General features: G+C 37.6%; 1 long non-coding RNA gene across 1 annotated transcript in view; it reads left to right on the top strand.

Moving 5' to 3' along the window:
- Positions 1 to 22,211, top strand: part of LOC121529406 — a 49,656-nt gene extending 27,445 nt beyond the window's left edge. The window contains exons 2-3 of the long non-coding RNA XR_005993575.1: positions 1,501 to 1,585; positions 22,154 to 22,211. This is a non-coding gene — a long non-coding RNA (uncharacterized LOC121529406). The remainder of the gene's footprint in view (positions 1 to 1,500; positions 1,586 to 22,153) is intronic.
- Positions 22,212 to 23,054: the final 843 nt, after the last annotated feature.

Below are 23,054 nucleotides of genomic sequence, written 5' to 3'. Positions count from 1 at the left end.
CGGTGGCTGGGGTTGGTTTACAAGTGGCAAAAACAGGCAGAAAAAAGGGGGTGGAAAGGGTTAAAATAATAAAAAATGGTTAAAATACATGGGAAAAAATGATGAAAAGGGGTTGAAATGTGGCAAGATTGGTGAAAATTGGCGACAGTGTGATTTGAAAAATCTCCCCAGTTTTTTAGGGCATCTGGAGACCCCGTCTCAGGGTCTAATGTTTTAATCTTTTTAACTTATTTTAGGAGCGGCCTTTTTTCCAGTGTAGGTCTGTTGGTTCAGCCTAAAACTCCACAGTCGTATTTGTTTGGCCGATATTTACAGCCAAAATAGTCCTAAATATCACTGAAATAACACCGATATCATGCCAGTAAGACGGTGCATCGCTACTGTTAAACAACTACCGGACTGTCTACCCTCCCTCTCCTCTCTCAGCCTCTCTTTGACAGGAGACACCTGGAATATTTCTGAATCAGAAACAGTGTTTATGTCAGTTTGAGTATCGACTGAAATGAGTTTAGAAATTTCAGATATCAGCAAAAATCCATTATCCTGCATCCAAGGTCCGCAATCAGTGCGTTAAATTTCATCAAAGCTTTAATATCATGATTTATCGTCCTCTTCAGCAGACTTGAGCCACATCAGTGTTTCCCTGCAGCCACAGCGATGTAGAATAATCCCACCTCTGCTCCTTAAAGCCTCACAGACAGGTCAAAGGTCATCTGAACCATGTGATATCAAACATTTACATTTTTACTGCCCCCTTATTTCCTTTTCAGTCCATAACAAGCTCCTCTTTCTGAGGTTAAGTTCACGTCATCATCTTAGATTTACTGATTAGAGCCGGTCTGTTAAAAAGAGAAAACTCCAAAATGACACAAATTAGTTCAGAATGAAATTTGTGGGAATTTTAACTGCAGTTAAAGCATGCAAACAATTAGACTGACTACTGAAATTCTGAGATAATTCACTATTTAAAATCTAATCTTTCAACGACCCTAAAGCTGACATTAACAGGCTAACAGCATTTCATCTGCTGTAATTTTGACTTAAGTTCATTTTACAGTGTTTAGTAAAAGAGAGGATTTCCTTAGAGAAGCAAAATTAGCTTCCTAGTATCCTGGTTGTGATGCTTTCTTCTTCTGTGGTTGTTTAATGGCAGCTAGAAACAGCATTTAGACGACCTACAACCACCGTCTGGAGCTAGGATTGCATTATAACCTATGAAACCTTTGATTTCACCTTGATTTTTTTCAAGTTAATTCAGATATTGAAACCCAGACTCTAAATCAGAGCAGCAGTTTCCCAGTTTGATTGCTGACCTTCGTCCAGAGTTAGAGAGAGAAATAAGAGCTGATGGGAACGGTGGAGAGGAACAATATTTATATCTGTGACCTGTCCGTCCTCTAACAGGATCCTGTCACCATGAGACAGAAGCTGGGCCTGACGCTGCACACAGACCCTGTCTCTGGTTTTTATTTTACATTTAAACGTGTCTCTTTGTTTCAGACAAAACCAGGACCAGCCCGGAGCAGAGCAGAGCAGAGGTTAAGGAGGTTTTTCACAGAGGAGAACCAGGGAGAAAGACGAGGAGGTAAGGAGGTGACGATGGAGACAGAGCGAGGGAGCGAGGAGGGGTACACGGTCAGGTCAGACGCTGAGTTTTAGGGTGAAACAGAGTTCACATTAGCATACAGACCTCAGAGTCTGAGGTTCCAGTCTGACTCCACCGGGGCACTGACACCAAATCTGTAACCCAGCGAGCCAACAGATGGAGCTGGTATTGGCTCAGTACACACACCACACACACACACACACACACACACACACACACCACACACACGGGAGTCATTATTAGAATAAAGCAGAGCAACAAGAGCTGCAACCTCCCAGGGTTAAAGTGTGAATACACACATCAGACAATCCTAGCCAAGCTCTCAGCACACACACACACTCATAACACACACTGCACATATAACACACACACCTACACACACTTTATACACGTATTCTGAGCAGGAAAAACTCGACCACAAACTGGTTATTTAACATCGTTTAATGACATTAGATCATGTTTGAATTAGTGTGTGTGTGGGTGTGTGTGTGTGTGTGTGTGAACATAAACTGAACCCTTGAACTGTGTTTAACCCTCTCTCTCTCTCTCTCTCTGTTGTCCTTCGTTCGGCCTTTATTGTTGCGTTCCTCCTTCCTCTCTCTCTCTCTTCCTGTTTCTGACACCTTCATTTGTTTCCTTCTGCCCCCCCCGTGCTGAATCATTGCTTTAGTCGATGCAGGGATGATTAAGTAAAGTTCTTATTATTTTGAGTCTTCATGAAAAATTTGTTTACCTGAAACAGGTAAATTTACAAATCCAGTCTGAAAAAACAGAATATTTCTATTTTGGATACTTTAGATAATTAAAAGGTTTGAGATAACATAAAGATTCATTAAATAAGATATTCTATATATTTCTACTGTTCATCCAAATTATTTATCTATTTAATTATTTATTTCTCTATTTTTTACCTCTGTTTTTGTGAATTAATTATTTAAAGTAATTATTTTTGATAATAAAATTATTATTTTAATATTTGTAATTCAAATAGAACAAAAAGGAAATGATTTTAAAGGGATTGAAAAAATATACTGATACTACTATTTTCACTACTCTTATTATTACCATAATAATAATAATAATAATAACAATAATAGCATTGATAATAAAAAAACTTGACTCTTAGATTATGTAGCTGTAAATGATTGAAATATATTGGATTTATTCCAAATAAAAACCTGATGATTTTAGTTCAAAGACATAAATTTATCGAACAAATGTGTTTAAAACATATATGAGCATGAAAATTAAATCTCCCTAACGAAATAAATATTACAATGAAATGATAAAAAGTAATACTAATGATATAATTGTTTTATCCATTTAATGTTTGGACAGTTCTTTCTAACACACATTTACATCTTTAATAATTCTCCTTTCTTTGATGAAATATTATTGTAAATAAAATAGAAAATATACGTGCATCACAAATCATAGGTCATTTATGTGAAACATTTTTATCAAGAGTTAAAATAAAATAGAATAATTTGTTACCTTTTTGAAATAATATAGTTTAAGTGCTGAAATGTGTTTTTAATTTTTTATTTATTTATTTTTAATATAAATTCTAATTATTAATTCAGATACAAACAAATAAAAAGCATGTAAACAAACAATAGAAATATTTTTGCCCTCTTTTTTGTCTGTTATTTGTTGTTGTAATAATTCTGATCATTAGATTTGTTTTGATTATTTAATTACTGACAACTTTAAAACACTGTTATTTTATACATATTTTTTGTACATTTTCTTTATTTCTCCAGAGATTTCTTCTCTTTCATTATAATTCTACATTTACATTTTTGTTTTTCTCACTGGTAAATCAGGTTCTTCCTGTTTTTTAACTCCTCCACCTTCAGCGTCTGGTCCTCGTGTTTCTAATGTTTATTTTTTATTGGGACAGTTCTCAGGAGGTTTTGGTGAAGATTTTGAAAAAGAGCCTTTTTCAGGACGATATTATATAATTAAAATGTCTCAAAATTTTCTAATCTTGCTGCTTTTTCTCCATAACTTATTTTATGCTAAATTCCTCTGAGGGCCTCTGACAGAGAGCCGTCTTTATTTGTTCAGACCTGCAGCAGCATCAGGCCAGGAGGAGAGAGCGGCTCTTAGAAGTGGATGAGCTTTTATTAGGAGTTTTACGGTATTTAAAACAAAGAAAGGAGTATTTGCTGCTGTGTTTTAATTCTTCATGTTTGTGTCTGTGGTGATAAATACAGGCTAACATACGATGAACACGCCGTGAACCCCTGAACTGAACTTGAACCGCTGACTGGGTCATAAAGAGGTCAGCGGGGGTCTGCCCGCCCCGCCACACACCAGTAAACACACACTGGCTGTGCTGGTCCACATTATGTGGTTGTGAGTGTGTGACCATTGTTATAAAACTCACCTGTCTGTGTGTGAGGGTGAAAAATCTCTCCTATTATTTCACAGAAGAAGAAAAAAGGCCGTCAGACGCCGGCGTCTTTGGAGTGTTTGTGCTCTGTGATGGGAAATGTGTCGATTGTGTTTTTTTTAAATGATTATTTTTATTCAGAGCTCTGATTTAGGGCCGGGCAATACCTCCAGTTTTTAAGGTTTATTATAATAAATATGTATGTGTTTGACAAGATCCTGACAATACCCTTTATACCTAAATGTTTATGAAAATAAATCAATGTTAGGAAAAATGCTCCATTCAACAACTGTGTAAAAATAAAAATATTATTGTATTCATTTATTTTAGTAACATTTTATTAGAATTAAAAATTAAACAATATTAAAACATCTTTTGTCTAGCAGCAACAAAAGTAGGAGTCCCATAGTGGCAGATTTATTCTCACTAATAATAAAAACGTTGCAGCTAAACTCCTGCATGCTGTCTAAATTACACACAAACATTTCCATGAACTCCCGTGTGTTTCAGATCTCCAAAAGAGCAGAAATTCATGATCTTCAGTCAGACTTCAGTGAAAACAGAGGAATGTCTAAACTGCACAAAATAATGATTGAGATTTCATCGTTCTGAAACACAGAGATTTAAAGGGAGAATACAAATTTTACTCCATTTACAGAAACGTGCCGGTGTTTTGCATAATTTAGACAAATTTAGAATTTCTGATCGTTATAAAATTACTCCATAATTGGTGTGCCATATTTCTATTAACCCCTTAAAGCCTGTTGTATGATATTTGATACATACTTTTATGATACCTCTATCTAATCAATATGATCATAAGTTACCAAAAAAAAAACTTCTGAATACAATCTGAAAAAATTTCAGTTAAAAAAATGAGAATTTTCTGGCTATAATTTGTGTTTTCAGGCTTTAATTGGTTAAACATTAATTGATTATTATTGTTTCCCAATCAATCAGGACATTTATAATCTTCAGCTTTGTTTTTCTGCAGCTTTTGGACATTAAAATTAATTAATTAATTTCCCATTATTGGCTGTCAATGACTGATTTTACTTAAATTTTATCAAAGTGTTTTATTCTGCTATTCATCAGCTATTTGTTATTTTTTTAAACTAAAGAATCCAGATAATATCATTTATATTTATTCAACAAAATAAAAACTAAAATTAATTTCAAATCTTTTTTTTTAATCTATTTCTTATTTTATTTTATTTTTTTACTTTTTGTTTTGTTTGTTTCGTCATTGAAATAATCCTCTCTGTCTGTAGTTTTATGTGTGTGCATCTTGACTTTTCTGTGAGACTCCCTGTCTCCTACAGCTCTTTGGTCAGCCGTTGCTGTTTAAAATCTGCTTTATAAATAAATTTGATTGATTGATTGAAAAATATCCAGGCCTGATTTTTGGTCAGTGTCGCCCTATAACCCCGTGGAATTTCTTAATTGTGATTCCAGTAAATTACTGGAACATAGCTCAGAATAAATTCAGTATTTTAATAAAACCACAAAAGTATGAACTGCATCTTTATTGCTAAAAGATGAATTGGGGGATTATGGCATTAAACTGTAAATGTGATCGTTATGATCCAATAAAAAGAGTTGAATTGCGGTGCTTTTAAAGAGAGCTACGCCTCGATCCGTGTCCTATTGAGTGAGAGACCGAGGGTGCACATTTAGGACGTGCGCATAAAATATGATGAAAAAAAACTACATTTGATGCTTCCGATAAAAGTCAAAATAAAGATTTAAAACATAAACAGTTAATTCAAATCAATCAAACATGCATATTTAAATTTAATAAAGCTGTTAATTGAATTCCTTATTTCTAGAATATTAAAGCTTTTTTCTAGCATTCAAACTCTGCAGCCATTGGTTAATATTAAATATAGAGAGAGCTTTTATTGACTGTTCCCTTTATTTTAGATTAAAAGCCCACATTAGAAAAACGAAAGCATCATTATGGAGCTAAAACGGACTGAGATGCATGCTGTGGTTCTGCTGAGCTATTCCATATTTGATTTATGATATGATTTAGACTCTAGATGATGCTTTAATAAGCTTTTTATTCATTATAACTCAATATTAATGTTTGTCCCTGCTAAAAGCACAGATTTGTAATTTTTTCTTCCTATTTTTAAGCTTTCAGTTTTGCATTTTTGATCATTCACAAAGCTGATCCTAAATCAGTCCACCACCTTGATTTCAACTCAGCATTCTTTAGCAGCATTTGTTTATTTATCGGGTCATGATTGATAGAAGGAAAATATTTTGTAACCTTTGTTCTTTTCTAATCTTTTTGGCCTTGTTTCCTAGATTTCCTCCGTTTTTTGCTCTCCCATTATTCTGTTTTTCACACAGACACAATCACCTGCCTGCTCTCCACCACAGAAACACTCCAGCGCTCACATGCACACATGCACACGGCGCTCATTAGTCTCCATGGTCTAAATAGGAAGTGATCCGTCATTGGTCGAGGGGAGACGATGAACTCAAAACAAACTCTGACCTCTATGTGACCGCTGAGAGGACGAGGAAGAGGAGGAGGAAGAAGAAGAAGAAGAAGCATGGCAGACAAAGGGAGCGGGGGAGAAACAGGCGAGAGAGGAGGAAGCTCACGTTGATCGATGACAGGACGGAGGAGAACAAAGGAGAGGAGGAGGAGCAGAGCAGACACCAGGGGGCAGTGTTGAGACGAGCAGGAGGGCCCAGCAAGACGATGAAAGTTCAGGAGAGGGAGTGGCAGGAGCCTGGGAGACCCCTCCCACCGCGTTTTCTTAAAGGATGGCGTGAACCAGAGGGAACCAAGCCATCCCATTGGTCGGCTCTTTCGGTGTTCACGTGGCGACAGGTTGGCGATGGGAGGGGCGTGGCGGTTTGATGGAGCCGTGACGCATATACATCCACACAGAGAGATGCTATGGCAACCATAATCCCGTTAAGAAGACACCGCCCTATTGGCTAACAGACAGACACATGAATGCCACGACGCCGCAGCTTTCAGACACACTCAACCGTAGCAGAGCACACACACGTATAGAAACACAAATCCACCCCAGCACACATTTCATAGACACACACTGTGCTCTGGGATCTATAGAAAGGCGGTGGGTGGAGCCTGTTCATGCAAGTACAGGTAGCAGTGATGGCCGTTTGGTTCCCACAGCCTGACAGCCCTCAGCACAGACTCACAGGATCATCATGAGTCCAGAGTTTAAGGTGCTTTCACACCTGCAGCTCGTTTACTTTGTTCTGATTCAGATGATTCAGTGAGTAATCACTGTATTTCCCCTCTGTTTGCTTTGTAAAGTGGGCCAAAGCTCACACCAATGATGAGCTGCACCTCTGCTCTGCGTCCTACAGCTCCTCTTTACCTGTGCCTGCTCTCACGTTTAACCGTAAATGTCGTTCATAACAGAGATTATGATTTCAGATGTGTCCGTCTGCATTCAAAGATGGCTTCAACAGCTGACCTGTGTGAGGAGTGTTGTTGTGGATGCATGCAGAATAATATCAACAGCATCAGCTGCATTAAAAACTGTTAGAAATGAGCGTCTGCCTGGAGCATCATGCTGGTGTATCTGTGAGGGCAGCTGTATCCCCAGTGGACATGCAGTAAACACTCACACTCTGCATGCATAATGTTTGGTTCTTTAAGTGCTGATGGTGATATCATATAGATTTCTTTCAATCCTTCAAAACTGCAGTCAGCAACACAAATATGTTGGAAACCTTTTCATACTGGAATATTTTTGTGCAGCAGCCCCTCACTTAGATTTGGTTAAAGTTCTGATGATTATCTGAGGACTGAATATTTTTACAGCATTAGGGCCATAGTATAAGTTTCTTTGTGGGAAACCTGGCGGTGTTCCCGCCCCTGAGGCGAGGGCGAGGTCACATGACTCATCAGAACAGGATCAAAAAGCAGAGGAAGCAGTGAGCTCACAGTGCAGGTGTGGAGGAGGTCATAGGTGGAGGAAGGAGGAAATGCTGGGAGGAAGTGAGCTCAGATCAAAGACCCGCCGGTCCCAACGCTCAGCGCACCAATTATGATAAACGAGGCTCCTGATTGGACAGTAGGCCACAGTGGGAGTGGCCAGACATGGACTAAAAAAAGAGCTTTTGTTGAGGGTGTTTTAATCCACTGTGATTTCAGAAGGAGATGGGTCATGACGGGGTCGATGTCACAGCGGGGTCAGAGAGAGTTCACAGAGGGGTCACAGTTGCAATCATGTGATCAAGAATATCTGTTGGGTTTCAGGAAGTGGGGGCGGCCATTAGCAATGAATGGGAATAGTGGAAAGTTAGTACTATACAGCTCTAAATGGACCTGTACGCTGCAGCCATCATCACAACATTTCCACAAACACCGACTTCCCAAAAAAGGGATATTCTTCCACAGTTTAAAAGATTTACCTGGCATGGAGGGGATTAATAATGTTGCAAATTACTCAGTCCTGCAGACCTCCTATGACTAGCCTTGTCTAGTCAGATAAAGGGAGACCAGAGTCCAGAGACAAGCTGAGCCCCTTTAACTCTTTAAAAACCACCATTGTGCAAGTCTGCCAGGACATATTCTTACATTTTTACATACTGTAGTGTAATTTTTGGGAGTGTTTTTATTTGCTTTACATCAATATAACCCTTATATCCCAAGTTTTAATTAGTGGGGATGCTGAGTAAGCATCCACATTGTTGATATTTGCGTCGTCCATTTTGTTTATTCTTCTTCTTCTTCCGCACTGGCTATCTCCTCCTTCATACTTTGACGTATCAACACCGTTTAAACTTTAAAAAATTCAGTTTCTTCGTCATTTGATTGCTTTATCTTTTCTCATTTCTAACTTTTGTAATTTTAAAAATATTTAACTTTTTTTAACAGTATAAAACGACTGGCAAAATTTCACAAATCTGCACTTTCTTCAGCTCCTCATGACGTCGGTATTCTTTGGGTTATTTTCACTATTATGCTATCATACTCTTCAGCTTTTTGTGCTCTTTTCAGATATTTACTTTCGGCTATCTTTTCAGCTGTTTACTTTTTTAAAAACTATTTTTCTAAAACTAAAATAACATTATTTCAGATGGGCCAGCTTTTTAAATCCTCTAAAACATTTTTTTTGTTTACTAAATTCTATATTTTGAGCAATATTTCACATTCTTCACAAATCATTATTATTATTATCATTATTATTATTATTATTATTGCATTCTTCAGCTTTTATGCTATTTTCAGCTATTTTTCCACTATTTTCAGCTTTTTTCATTTGCAAATTTGCAATTTCAGCTGAAATTGCAAATTTGATCTAGTAATATGTATTGACTTATATCTTAACTACTACGATAAATTGCTTAGAAGTGCAATAAACTTAAAAAAAGAAAACTGTTTTGTTTTTTCCACGTATATTTAAAAATTGAGAAATTGCACAACTGTATCCCTCAAATTTGTAAATTTAAAAAAGTTGCACAATATCCCGTGGAATCACAGGGATTTTATTTGGAGTCTGTACATAACTTTCTTTCTGAGATATAGTTAATTTTGTAACCTGTGTAAAACTGAGGCAGATGAGTAGTCGGACTCTTCATCTGATGCTGTAATTAGTCTGAAAGCTATGTGCCGGCTGTAAAACCATTTGGTGTGACCAGGTTTTTGCGGCTTCATAACTACATATGTGTGAGAGTGTGTCAAAGGTGTGTGTGATGGATGTCTGGTGTGTGTGGGTTGGGTGTCTGAGTGTTTTTGTAAAAAAGTAGGGGTGAAACGAGAGTGAGGGTGAGTATGTGTGCAGGCTTTGTTCTTCGGTGTATTTTGCAGAAAAAAGTACAATTCCTGGGAAAAAATGCCACTTCCTGTTGTTGGGGGGGGGGGGCTATCAGGTAGGGACACATAAGAATCATGTGACAGGTCATGTCCGCAATGTGATGACGTTTATGTCAATGTAGGAAGTGCTGCAAATACCGTGGGCTCGTTTATATAGATTTTTGACGTGTGCGCTTTCTACAAACCCATCACTGCAGCAAAAAAGCGCTCTGAAACATGGTGAACGTGTGAAATGTTAGTCTAATTCCCCAGATTTTATATGCAAAAAGAATGATCGATCTATCTTATCCGCTTTCAAATCTACCGCCAATCAAAAATGAATATGCTAATCGTAGCGCTGGGTTCTATAGGGTTAACAGAAATCACTTCTCGCCTCCAGAGGGGAATCTCTGACGTCATCTGCAAAGATCTGTTTTCACTCCAAGGAAGGCTGGATGGACATGGATAAAGAAGATCACATCCAGTACTAGTAATACTGATGAAGGAATCCCAGACCACCTCTGTGTGCAGTCTGAGCTGTCAGACTGTCTTCCATTAAAGATTGCCACTTGGTATCTGAATGCCCAAATCATATGTAAATCACTGTAAACGCCTCGTCCAAACGGGGTGAAGTGCACATTAGAACGGCAGTCCTTGAGATTTTTTTACCCTCAAGTGTTTTTCTTCCTTAAATCCTAAAGATATCTTAACCTCTCAACTCTATCAGGAGGTACAGGGAGAGAAAGCGACTCCATTCACCTTAGCAGAAGCCAGTGTAACAGCTAATTTCCTCAGGAATCATTATGCATCTACTGCAGCTAAAGCTAACAGCTTTAACGCCTTCATTTAGCTGACACAACATAAGCCTGTCAGCGCTCGCATTAACATAGAAAGTGTGTTTGGGTCTCTATTAACGCTCCTCTCTGGTGTCAGCAGGTAAGGGTGGCGGCGTTCACAGCGGCAGGAAGGAAAATGTGGTTAAAGTGAGTTTCTCTACCAATCAGGCGGCGGCGTGTTTAGAGAGCAAACACTCAGAGGTACGGGGGATTCATGTGGAGAGGAAGGAGGGGAAAAAGAGAGGGAAAGCAGGAGAGCATGTACAGGAGAGGATGAGATGAGGGATGATGAAGTTAGTGAAACAGGAAAGTCTGGAGAAAGAGCTGCCAAGTTTCTATGAATGAGTCCTCTGTGGGCTGGAGTGAGCTCTGTCTTTATGAGGGAAACGTTTGATTGAAGACGATAGCTGCTGCGTGGCGCTCATACACCTGTCTAAGGAATGCAAGAAGGGACATTTGTGCAAAAGTTAAGGAAAATCACTCCAAGTGTTTCTGAGATATTCCATTCAAATGCATGAACATGAGGCCCAGTGAGCTGGACGGTTGACCTCCGAGATCGTTTAACCCTTGAGTCAGAGTGGAAATTTGTGCAAAGGTTGAAAAACACCCTCAAGTGTCCAATAGAGATGAAAATATGACAAACCCGTCCCTGACGATCGTCTGCATGGAGACGGACAAAGGGTCAGAGGTTTTCGTCCATCCAGGCCATTCTTGTGAACACCATATATAAAAAATGCTTCAATAGTTTTGGGAAAATGTTGACTCAGTGATGATATATTCAGGTTTTGAAGGTCAAAGGTCAAGGTCATTGCTTCTCATGTTATCCCTTGCTTATAACATTTGTTCTTCTGTGCATCCCCGTCTGGTAGAAAACCGACAGGCAGTAGTTCTCGTTAGAATAAGACTCATTTTTGGACTTTGTAAATTATAATCAACTGCATTTATGTTTCATTTTAAAATAAATGTGAAAATCTATTCTGACAGAGTGAAGCAGCTCTTAGACTGTGAGTCAGATAAAGTCAAAGAGATGTTTGATCATGTTGAAGTTTGGACTGATACCACTGTATTTACTGATTATTAAACAGTACCTGTGGCATCCATTAGTCCAGCGGTTCTCAACCTTGGGATCAGGACCCTCATGGGGGTCGTGAGACACTGAGAGGAGGTCGCAAGATGTCCTGAAAAAACTAAAAATATTTTCTAAATTACACTGTTACCACTTTACACCAGTTTTGCTAAATTTTAACACATTTTTGCAACTTTTTACCCATTTTTATCCCATTTCAAACCCTTTCCACCACTTTTTTTTGGGGCCTGTTTTTGCCACTTCTAAACCAAGTCTTGCCACTTTACACCAATTGTTGCCTCTGTTGACCCGTTATTGCCTCTATTAACCACTTCTACCTCATTTTACACCCATTTCAACCACATTTCACTCTTTGATATGCTCATTTTTGTCAGTCAAACTAGGCCTGGGCGATATTGCCTAAAATTGATATCCCAATATATTTTTGCTATATCCCGATACACGATATATAATTGCAATATTTTGAAACATCCTCTAAGTGGCTGTATAACTTTTAATTCAGCCTTAAATAACACCAGTATGGTGATTAAAATAGACCATTTTATTGGATTTTTGTTTTAAATAGTATGCAGAAAGGGTAAAAATCAATATAAAGTCAAATTTAGCACACTGATTTATTTTAAAAAAGACTTCATTTTCTTTTACTAATAAATCAAAAATACATAAATTGTGAAATACTCTGTCTTTTACAGTGTATGGACAGTCCTGAAATGTCTTCTGTTATGTTTATTATTGCTGTTTATAAAATGATTGTTTTCCTCATTAAGGGTGAAGCAAACCTACACAAACTCACCAATCCTGCATGCAGCCGATGGCCACAGTCTAGTCCACCATTCAGGCTCAGAGCTTTGATTACATTATTCCTGTATCTGCGCTGATAAACACTGGACAAGTTCCTGACGAGTTCATGACATGAGAGTGTCTTATTCAAGAAACTCTCCTGGGTGATCATGGGGGAAACAGCTCAGTTGGAGGCGGCAGCATTATCCACATGATTTATACTCGATGTTTGCGATATAGTCATTTTATACATCGTGGCCAAAGCCGCGATACATCGAGTGTACTCAATATATCGCCCAGCCCTAAGTCAAACCCATTTCTGCCAATTTCTGCCTATTTTTCTAAGTTAACCCTTTTTCCAGTTTATATCAATTTTTCATCCCATTTCACCAAGATTTCCAACAATTAATGCCAATTTAAAGTCATTTCAGCCACTTTTTCATGCCTCTTACCACTATCTCTGACCGTTTTTGCCACTTCAACCAATTTTTGCCACTTTTTGCTTATTTTTTTGCAAATTTTATTTATTTTTTTCCACTTCTAACCAGTTTCTGCTACTTTTAAAATCCAATTTCACCACCTTTTTCACAATTTTTTGCCATTATTAACCTATTCTAGCCTATTTAACCCATTTTGTTTTTGTTTATAACAATATTTGAACTCATTTTAAGAAGGCTTTCTTGGCTTTCTCATTCTGACTGTAGTCTGGACCAAGGTCCAGACTACAGTCAGAATGAAGCTCTATTTATTTAAGAACATGAAGTTTTGTACAACTTTATCCCCATTTTCTGGATCATTATAGAGCTGATGTCTGATGTTCATGTGATGCTATCGATGCTGTCAGGTCACCGTTGTTTACATCTGATCAGAGAGCATTATTTAGAGCAGCTACAGTGCCTCCTAGTGGTGGGTGGCTGTGTTATCGTCTAGGAGGAGAATTGGACTGTGGGCCTGAACGCATCATCACTGGGTAAGCTGACTGGTTGTTCTGGTCCTGACTACTGAGGGATCTAGCTTTAGTTTAGCCCACTAGCCAAACACATCCCTAATTCTGGGGAGGCCTGCGTGTGTCCTTTCTGCAAAGTGTGACACAAACACTCCTCTAATGTTTTTATTTCATTTTCAGATTTATTAAGATACCATCATTTAAAGACCCACACAATCTTTTACCTTAGGTTACACAATCTTTAACCCTTAGAGCATGTTCAGGTCATTTTGTGGCTTTTTTGGTCATTTTTTGATTATTCTGACCAACAACATAAATTATGGAGGGTAGGATTTGTTCAATATGATTTTTAGATGTTAATATCAGAACCTGTAATTGGTCAGTGGCCACTTCTGTAGACTTTTAGTACCACTCACTGTTGGTGACCGAAAATGTGACCAGAAACTCATGAAAACCACAATTTGTGATCCTCCAGCCACCACAGTAAAAACATGTATTTATGATAAAAGGCCTCATTCTGAGTCCTCACCATAAATTTGTAGTTTTTCATGTTAGTCAGCGAGTTTCAGCCATTTTCCATTTTTGACATGAGAGGAAATGACATGTTATTTTCCTGGTTTCCTGTAGGGGCATTGTTGTAACAATTTATAACAAAAAATTATATATATATATATATAATCGAAGTTGTTACTGATTATTAACACATTCAAGGCTGTGGTCATCCCCTTTAAGGAAATTCAATTGCAGGTTGTTAAAAAATTATACATATATATATATATATATATATATATATATATATATATATATATATATATATACATAAAGTGTTTTTTAAAAAAATGACAAAATCTGACATTTAAAGGGTTAAATTCTACAAAATTTACCAGTATTTGATATTTATGGTTGGTTTTGATCTTGTCTAAAAAAAATAATGCAAAACAGTGGATTTAAAAAATAAATAAAATAAAGTGTGGCATTTTTATTAAAATTTCATGTATTTTTGGTCACTTCCACCCTGACTGTAACAATATTAAATTCTTAAACAATATTAAAATCTTGAAATCAAAAGAAAAAAATGATGAAATAAAATCAAAGTTGTTACTGATTATTAACACATTCAAGGCCGTGGTCATCCCCTTTAAGGAAATTCAATTTGCATGTTTTTAAAAATATATATATTTTATTTAAACAGGACAAAAATCTGAAATGTAAAGGGTTAAGTTCCTCAAACGTACAAATATTAAATATTTATGGGCGGTTCTGATCTTGACTAAAAGATAATGTAAAACAGTGGATTAAAAGAAGAAAAAAGTGTGGTATTTTTATTGCAATTTATGATTTTTGGTCTCTTCCATCCTGAGTGTAAGAATATGATTAAAATCTTCAAATTAAAATATAAAATATTGATGAATAAAATTCAAAGTTGTTGCTCAAATTAACATGTTAAAGGCTGTAATAATCCCCTTAAAGGAAATTAAGTTTGCATGTAGTTAGAAATATTTATTAAGTTTTTTTTTAAACAGGACAAAAATCTGACATTTAAAAGGTTACATTCCCCAAAATGTATCAATATTTTTGGTATTTTTTATTTTTGTAAGAATATTATTAAAATCTGAAAATTAAAAGAAAATAATGATAAATAAACATAAAGTTGCTCCTCATTATTAACATGTTAAAGGCTGTAATAATCCCCTTTAAGGAATTTTAGTTTGCATGTATGAAATATATAAATAAATATATATATATATATATGTATTTATTTGTTTTATTGGACATTATAAAAATCAGGGAGTATGCAGGTAAACTGGCATTGAAAGGGTTAAATTCCCCCAAAATGTACCAATGTTTAACCCATTAAAGCCTGAAAACATGAATTATAGCATAAAAATTCTATTTTGTTTTTTTTTATGAACTGAATTGTTTATTTCACTTTCTACTGAAATCCCAAAAAATCCAAATTTACATAAAATTTCACATATATTTTATATTTTATATATTGTTACATATATTTTTGTATAACATTTGATACATTAGGTGTTTTTGGTAACTGATAATCCACTTGAGGGCATTTTTATCATTTATCAGATTGTATTCAGAAGTTTTTTTAGTAATTCATGATCATATTGATTAGATAGAAGTATCATAAAAGTCTGTATCAAATATGATGCAACAGGCTTTAAGGGGTTAATGTTTATGATCAGGTCTGATATTGATTAAAAAAGTAATGCAAAAGAGGTTTAAAAAAATACTGATGTATATTATTTTTTTTATTTTTTTTAAGCTGACACTTTTGGTCACAAACAGCCAGAGTGAAAGAATTTCTCAGCACCATCTGAATGTGCAAGAAGCGCAGTATTTTCATGTTTTTAAAATATATTTCACTTAAATTTCAATTTTTTTCTAAAGCATTTAGTAACGCCTCATGACAAATCGTCACAAAACAATTGTATTTCTAATTTCATGTGCCAGAAATCAAAGTTACTATTGTGGCAAAACGTCTGATTTTCATGTTTTCATGGCAGATTTTTTCCACGTTTTCATCTTTTTTATAATTCATTAGACATCTTTAAGAGGGAATCTGCATGTTTCCCTCCAGGCTGCCAGCCGCCGCCATGAAGCATTTAAAGGTCTTAAAAATAAACATCACTGTATGAATGAGCTGCAGGATGCATTTCTTCAACAGCTAAATGTTTAGTCAGTGTTTCAACAATATAGAGAAGAATACATGAGGGCATTTTCTGTGTGCATTTCTGCATGCAGCAGATGCTGGAGACAGAAAAACACACAATCACATTTATTCAGCCAAATTTTCAGAAATGTACTCAGGAGTTTGCTGAGGATGAGATCAGAAATGGAACCCATGACTGAAAAGGAATAAGACGCAGAAAGAAGTGGGGGGTCGGGTAAAAAGGGAGTGGGAAAATGAAGAGAGGGAGAAGGTAAACTCACAGTCCCATTCACCTGTCAATCACACACAAATACACACAAATACACACTCTCCTTCATGGTTAAGTGAGCAGCACCCCACCCAATTCCAAAGGTGTGAGTCATAAACACACAATCACGTCCACCTCGGGCCCTAACCGGTCCCGTTTCAGTCCAAGAGCCCGACCAGATGCATGGGAGAGCTGCAGCACACCGCAGACGGCTAAAAATACATGACTCATGGATGATGCTGGCTCCTGATTGGCTGCTGGGAGAGGAAGCAACCAGTCAGAAGGAAGAAGAGAGAACAGATGTGATGTGTAGAAGTTCCTGTGTTTGACCTGAAGGAGGCGCTGCAGTGTGATAAACCATGAGTGTGTCATAAATCGTCCCTGGGCCTGTTCTCTCTCCCTCCAGACTCAGAAATGAGATGGATCGATTCGTCCAAAAACCCCCAGCAGTGGCAGCAGAAGACGTACGAGCAGACTCACAGAGAGGCAGCCACTAGGGGCAGCCTGGTCCGGGGATGTTCGGCCCTCAGGCTGATGGAAGATGATCCATGGAGCAGAAAGAATCATATTTCTGTTTTTTAAACGTGTGAACATGTCGGTTTGGGTGAAATATGGACAGACTTCAGCCTGCAGGCCTCGGCTTTAACCTCCATCATTTGTTTCAACTCTTAAAGAGGAAAATCATCAGAAATGTGATTTATTTTCAGCCTGAAAAGACTTACTCAGCCTCAGTCAGACTCACTGTGCAGTCTTTAACCCCCAGAGCTCTGTAGTGGAAAGAGTTGACCTTCACCCTGCCTTCTTCATCAGTAATTGTTCCCATTCTCTGATCATGTTAGAGGAAGAACATACACTCTTCTTCATCAGTCCTCTACATTCCACTCTTTTTGCAGAATCTTGATGTTGATAAGAGGAACCAAGCCAACCAGCCACATGAATGCTAGTGAATATAAAACATTTAATATGGTGCTTTAAAAACAGAGAAAAACACAAAGGCACAAGGTTGTGTGCTTATTCTCTATGACAGTAAAAGAACTACACATCCCACAATCCATTGCAATTCCCCTAAATTAGTGTCAGCGATACCTTTATCAAACTTCCAAAGCGTAAAAGAACCCTTTTTCTAAATTAATCCTTATTGTAGTGTTTGCACAGGGTCCAGGTCTGTCAGGTAAATCCATCTTGCAACGCTCCAATCTACACTGAAAACAATCTCGGACCAATCAGCGTCATCTGAGGAGAGCGAGGCAGTAGAGGCGGGGTTTAGTTGTACTGGAGGCTGGTAGCAATGGCAGCCACTATTGTAGCGATTAGCTCAGAGGTAGCTGTGGTGTAGTGGCAGCTTAATCAGACCTCGGCCACATTTCTTTATTTAAACAAGAGCGAAGAGCCACACTGAGATGTTTTTGCACGTCTCCCAGTCCTGAGCATGAATTTGAGCCACTGAAAAGCTCTGCTTTTCATAAACGACGACCCTGCAGAGCTCAGGGTACCTTTGGAGCTGCACGTCTACTACCTCATGTTGTGTTTTGCTCTGATTGGCCCGTCATGAATGTGACAGAATGCTCGTCCAATCACCAACAAGAATTTCTTGAAACGTCCTGCCCTTCCCAAATGAAAATGAATGGGAGCTTTCCCGCATGAATGTGAAATAGATCCATGCAAAAGAGCTATGAAACAGTCTATCTGGTGTGTCATTTCTCAATAATAAAGTTCTCACATGTTGTAGTTTACACATATTTTGCAGACTTTGTATATGGCAGCATGCATTGTCATCAACAGCTGACAGCTGACATTCACAACATTTCCGAGGTTTCAGCAGGCTCCACCAATCAGAGATGTCTCTATGGCACTCTAAGATTGTGGGTACTGTAGTTTCTTCAGCAGAGAAAGCAAGGTTGAGGTTGATATCACACAAGCTTCTACTGTAGCACGTACTGTTGTTTCACACTCAGGTAGAAGAACATGAAGGTGACTTTTACCTCTGGAACCACACTGCTGAGTTCTACTCTGAGGGCTGTTTGTGTACAATGCATCTTGGGACATGTAGGCACTGGCTGCAGAACAGAAGAAGACTGCCTCTCTGGCACATTCAAAAAAGAATGTGACTCCTTTTACTATCAGAGCTGGACGTCCTAAAGGGGACCAACAGAGTTGGACATCATTTCAGAGCTCACAGGAAGCAGATTTTACCAAAACGACCTCTTACATATTCACAGATGTATGAGGTCAAAGTGTGTGAGTGTGCTTAATATTTGACACTCAGGCGATACCGCTGCCTCTCTCTGATTGGCTGCGGCCTGTGTTTGTCTCTTCCTGGTTACAGCGTTGCCGAGGAAGCAACATTTTACACCTGGTCGCTGACTTTCTGACATGTAACCGACCAATGGAAACAGAGCGAGCCGGTCTGAGTCAAACAGTCAAACGTGAAATCATCTCTCTCTCTCCTGCACAAACACTCACAAATGTCTGCAGGCAAATATTACTTCATCTTAAGTATTTTCAAATCAGGTGCTGACAGAAACAGAGAGGGGGGGCACGAGGAGCCTCTGTGGTTTGGGGTCGATCCGTGGTGTGTGTGTGTGAGGTTAACGAGCTCTTACGGCCTCGTTATCACAGCGATGAGAGACGGAGAAAGAGAATAAAAACTGTGGGAATGAAAGACAGAAGGAGGGTGTGATCGTTTGCTTTTCTTTTCAAGAGGCAGTTAAATAAACCTTCAAACTTTGTGTACGTGAGGACAAATCCCCGTCTGTCTTCACCTGCACGCCCAGTTCTCTAACTGTGTTTGGAGAGTTCTGTTGTGTGAATACGCCGCTGGTTTCACGTTTGGGATGATTTTGTTAAACGGGGAACAAACAGGCATCAAAGAGAGCATAATATATTTATTACATATCCATATTTTTAAGCAGAATGATGATACACAGTTTATCCGGGGGGTTTTCTGTAAAGAAATGACAAATGGATGTTAAAATACCAGGATTAAAACATTTTAATGATTCTGGTTAGAAGTAGGGATGCACAGTTTTATCAGGATGATGTGGGTGTGTGTGAACATTTCTCCTGATGCACCACAGCTGATCTATGGGCTGTAAATGTTGGCATGAATAAGTTAGTGGAGTTTTAGGCGGATCAACAGACCTACTGCACATCAGCTACACACTTCTTCAGTCCCAGTTCAGAACAAAGATTTGCAACATGATGTTCACAAGCTTGCATCTGCTTGCAGCGGGCCGCTCTGTGACATACTGAAGTTCACACCGCTGCAACTGGAGAGACCGTGCATGGTTTCCTCTGCAAAGACTCTCACAGTCAGTCCATTTAGAGCACAGGTGTCAAATTCAAGGTCTGGGGGCCAAATCCGGCCCATGGAACAATTAAATCCAGCCCACAAGATCATATCATATTTGTATCATAACTGTCCCACCAGTATGAGGTCTGCTGATTTCCCCCAGTATAAAAATGTAAACTTCAACTTGATAATTTAAAATATTCTTGTTAAGCCATAAAAATCTGAGAAAGTATAGAGTAAGAAAGATTTCATAAAAAGTCAAGAATGTGGGGAAAGAAATTAATTTGTGTTTTATTTCATATTTTTAATTTTGTATCTCAAGATTACGACGGATTATGATGATTAAGATTATGATTTTGACTTTCCATTTCATGCTTTGACCTTTTCAGCTCATAATTTGAAATTTTTATTTCACATGTTTATCTTTTAGATTCCCAATTTTAAACTTTAAATCATCTTTTTACATTTTCAACTCATTACTTTGGCTTTTTAATCCCATATTTTGACTTTAAAAACATGATTTCAATTTTTTTTCTAATATTTTGACATTTTCAACTACTAAATGTTACTTTTATTTTGTATTTTGACATTTTACACTCCTAGTTTTGAATTTAATTCAGACTTTTAATTTTTTAAGTCATCATTTTGAATTCAAGCTCATATTTTGACTTTTTTGACTCCTAATTTTTGGCTTTTTAATCCCATATTTTGAACTATCAGACTCACAATTTAATATTTCAAGTCATATTTTGACTCTTAAACTCATGATTTCAAAATTTATTTCATATTTTCACCTTTCAAACTTATGATTTCAACTTTCTTCTCATATATTTGCCCTTTAAAAACATTATTTCTCTATTTTTTGTATCGTGTTCTGATTTTTTGAACTAATAAATTGTACTTTTAATCTCAGATTTGAGCCTTTAAACTTATCATTTTAACTTTTTTGAATTTCCAAATGATTTATCATCAGTGCTGTTTTTTTAAATTAATATATAATATATATGTCTTAATATTTTATTACTGGTGAAAATGAGGATGACAGTTTTGGTTAAATGTTGACCCTGGTAGGCCCTCAGATTAGACCTGAATCCAGAATCCGGCCCCTGCTGTGATTGAGTTTGACACCCCTGAGTTAGAGGGACATTATTCTACTTTGTACAGATATTTAATGGCATTTAAGTCATTCCAAACAAGATTTCAGTTTCCCTTTTTACATGCGGCCAGTATACAACAACTAATACTGAAACATTTACCAGATGAGACAAAATGTATGGACAGTAAAGGTGTTACGCCACATGTAAAAATGTGAAGCACATTAACAACGATTTCACACTTCAGAAAAAAAACAAGAAGTCCCAGAAACCCAATATGGGAACATTGCTCTTTTTTAATCATCAACATTGCAGATGAGCTCCTGCACATTGTCTTAAGTTTCTAAATGCAAAACCACCAGTGATGTTTCAGTATGATGAGGTTGTCAAAGGTTTCTGTCCTCTTAAATATCATGTGTTTCAAAATGATCAAATCTCCCTTATTTTAATGATCCGTGGTATCAGAAAGTACACAAACTTCCTGAGCTTCAGTCAGAGAGAGAGAACTCTGTCTGGACACAAACACCAGCAGCATGTGGAAAGGTTGGTAGATCTGCTCCTTGTCAGTTCCTTCCTCTTTTCCACATAGAACCAGAGATGTCCATCAGACATCAGAGGTGTTTAAGTTCCTTTCTTTATGTATTTCTCAACATGCAACCAATAAACCATTCTAGGTGCTAACAAAGACAGTATTTGATAGATTAAACTGAGGCTGAACAATCTTTTTGTAATCTTTTTTGAATGATGACTTTTTCATTTTATCAGTCAAGGAAAATGTGATTTTTTTTGGCAAACTATTCTAAAATCAGACACTTGAATGTTTGCATGATTCATAGAGCATTTACATGTCTTCATCAAAAATGTATTAATCTGGTATTTAGACACATGGTCAAAGAAATATTGCATCCACTGGGGTTTGAAAATTTCAGTAGGAAATTTGCGATATAATCTAATTTTTGATTAATTTCCCAGCCCTAGCATACACTCACTATGCTCCCATACAAGTTTTATTCTTACAGGTGCTTACATTTAGGTTGTCACCTCTGCTGGGTACAAATATAAATCAGAGATGAAATGACTGTGAGTCTAGGCCGATGCAGATACTGATGGTTTTTATTTCGTCTCTTGTTTTGGTGTAAGACTCTACAGAAACAGGTCAGACTGGTCACTCCCTCTGCTCTGTAAGATATCTCTTATTGTTTCAGCTGCTAGATATTCCAGATGGCAGGAGAAAATCTGATGGACACAACAGATTAACATTGGCTGCTGATATCTGCTCATATTTTGCCAGTTTGTCTGCAGGGTCAATAAGATCTCAAACTGATGCTTCCTTCATACAAACACCGTTTAAGCTCTTAAAAATATGTTTTCTTTTTTCCAGATGGTCCTCGACCCTCCTCCTGATGATCTAGCTGTGCTGTCTCCAGACTCACGTGATGAGAGGCTGGCATGATGCTGCAAACAGATACCAGGTACAGTACCTGCAGTGTTCTACACATCTGAGGATCTGCACCAGTACCTGATACTGGTCAGTATCAGCATATCCCTGATAACCACTCATTTATCCTTCTCTGTAGAGTAGGCCCACCTCTAACCCCACTCCCCCAGAATGGTAAAAGTAATCTGAGTACATGAGTGCATTGCTTTGTAATGCATTAACCTCCACACTGCCGAGGAATATAGTTCACTCAAAGTGCATCATCATGAAGCAGTCAGAGGGTCAGTGCTGATGGCTTATTTAAAAATGGGCCTCTCTTCCTAGAGCAGCAGGAGTTCAGTGACAACTAGAGACCCAGTTCTAGGTGAACTTAATATAGAAGATGGATGTACATCTCTTTGCTTCAACACTCTGCAGTTATCATCGCTGGAGTAAACTATCTTCTCCAGGCATCACTTCATGTAATCACTGAAGAGAAATTAAATCGGAATCCTGTACTAAACATAATAGAAAAGGTTAAACACAGCTCAGCAAAAACATCACAGATAGACTTGTGTTAGGCTTCATTATAGTCCTAAAAATAAGATGAAAACCACCAAAATGATCCTCAGGAATCCTTATCAATAACAGAAATGACGAGTTAGTGTGAAAAACTTTTATATGATAAAACCTTTTGATTATCAGAAGTGTGTGCGGTTTAAAAAAATGCATGAGCATGCAGCACGCCTGCAGCTCAGTGGATTTTGATACCATGGTCCGCCAGTAGGGGGCAGTGCAGCGTGTAAGGTTTTCCCTCTCCTCCTCACATGTCTTCATCTCCTCTGTCTGTGAATGAAAGAGCTAA

The sequence above is a fragment of the Cheilinus undulatus genome, linkage group 21 (assembly GCF_018320785.1).
Source record: "Cheilinus undulatus linkage group 21, ASM1832078v1, whole genome shotgun sequence".
NCBI lineage: Eukaryota > Metazoa > Chordata > Actinopteri > Labriformes > Labridae > Cheilinus > Cheilinus undulatus.
Note: the sequence above shows the minus strand (reverse complement) of the source record. Positions and strands in the feature narration are given on the sequence as shown.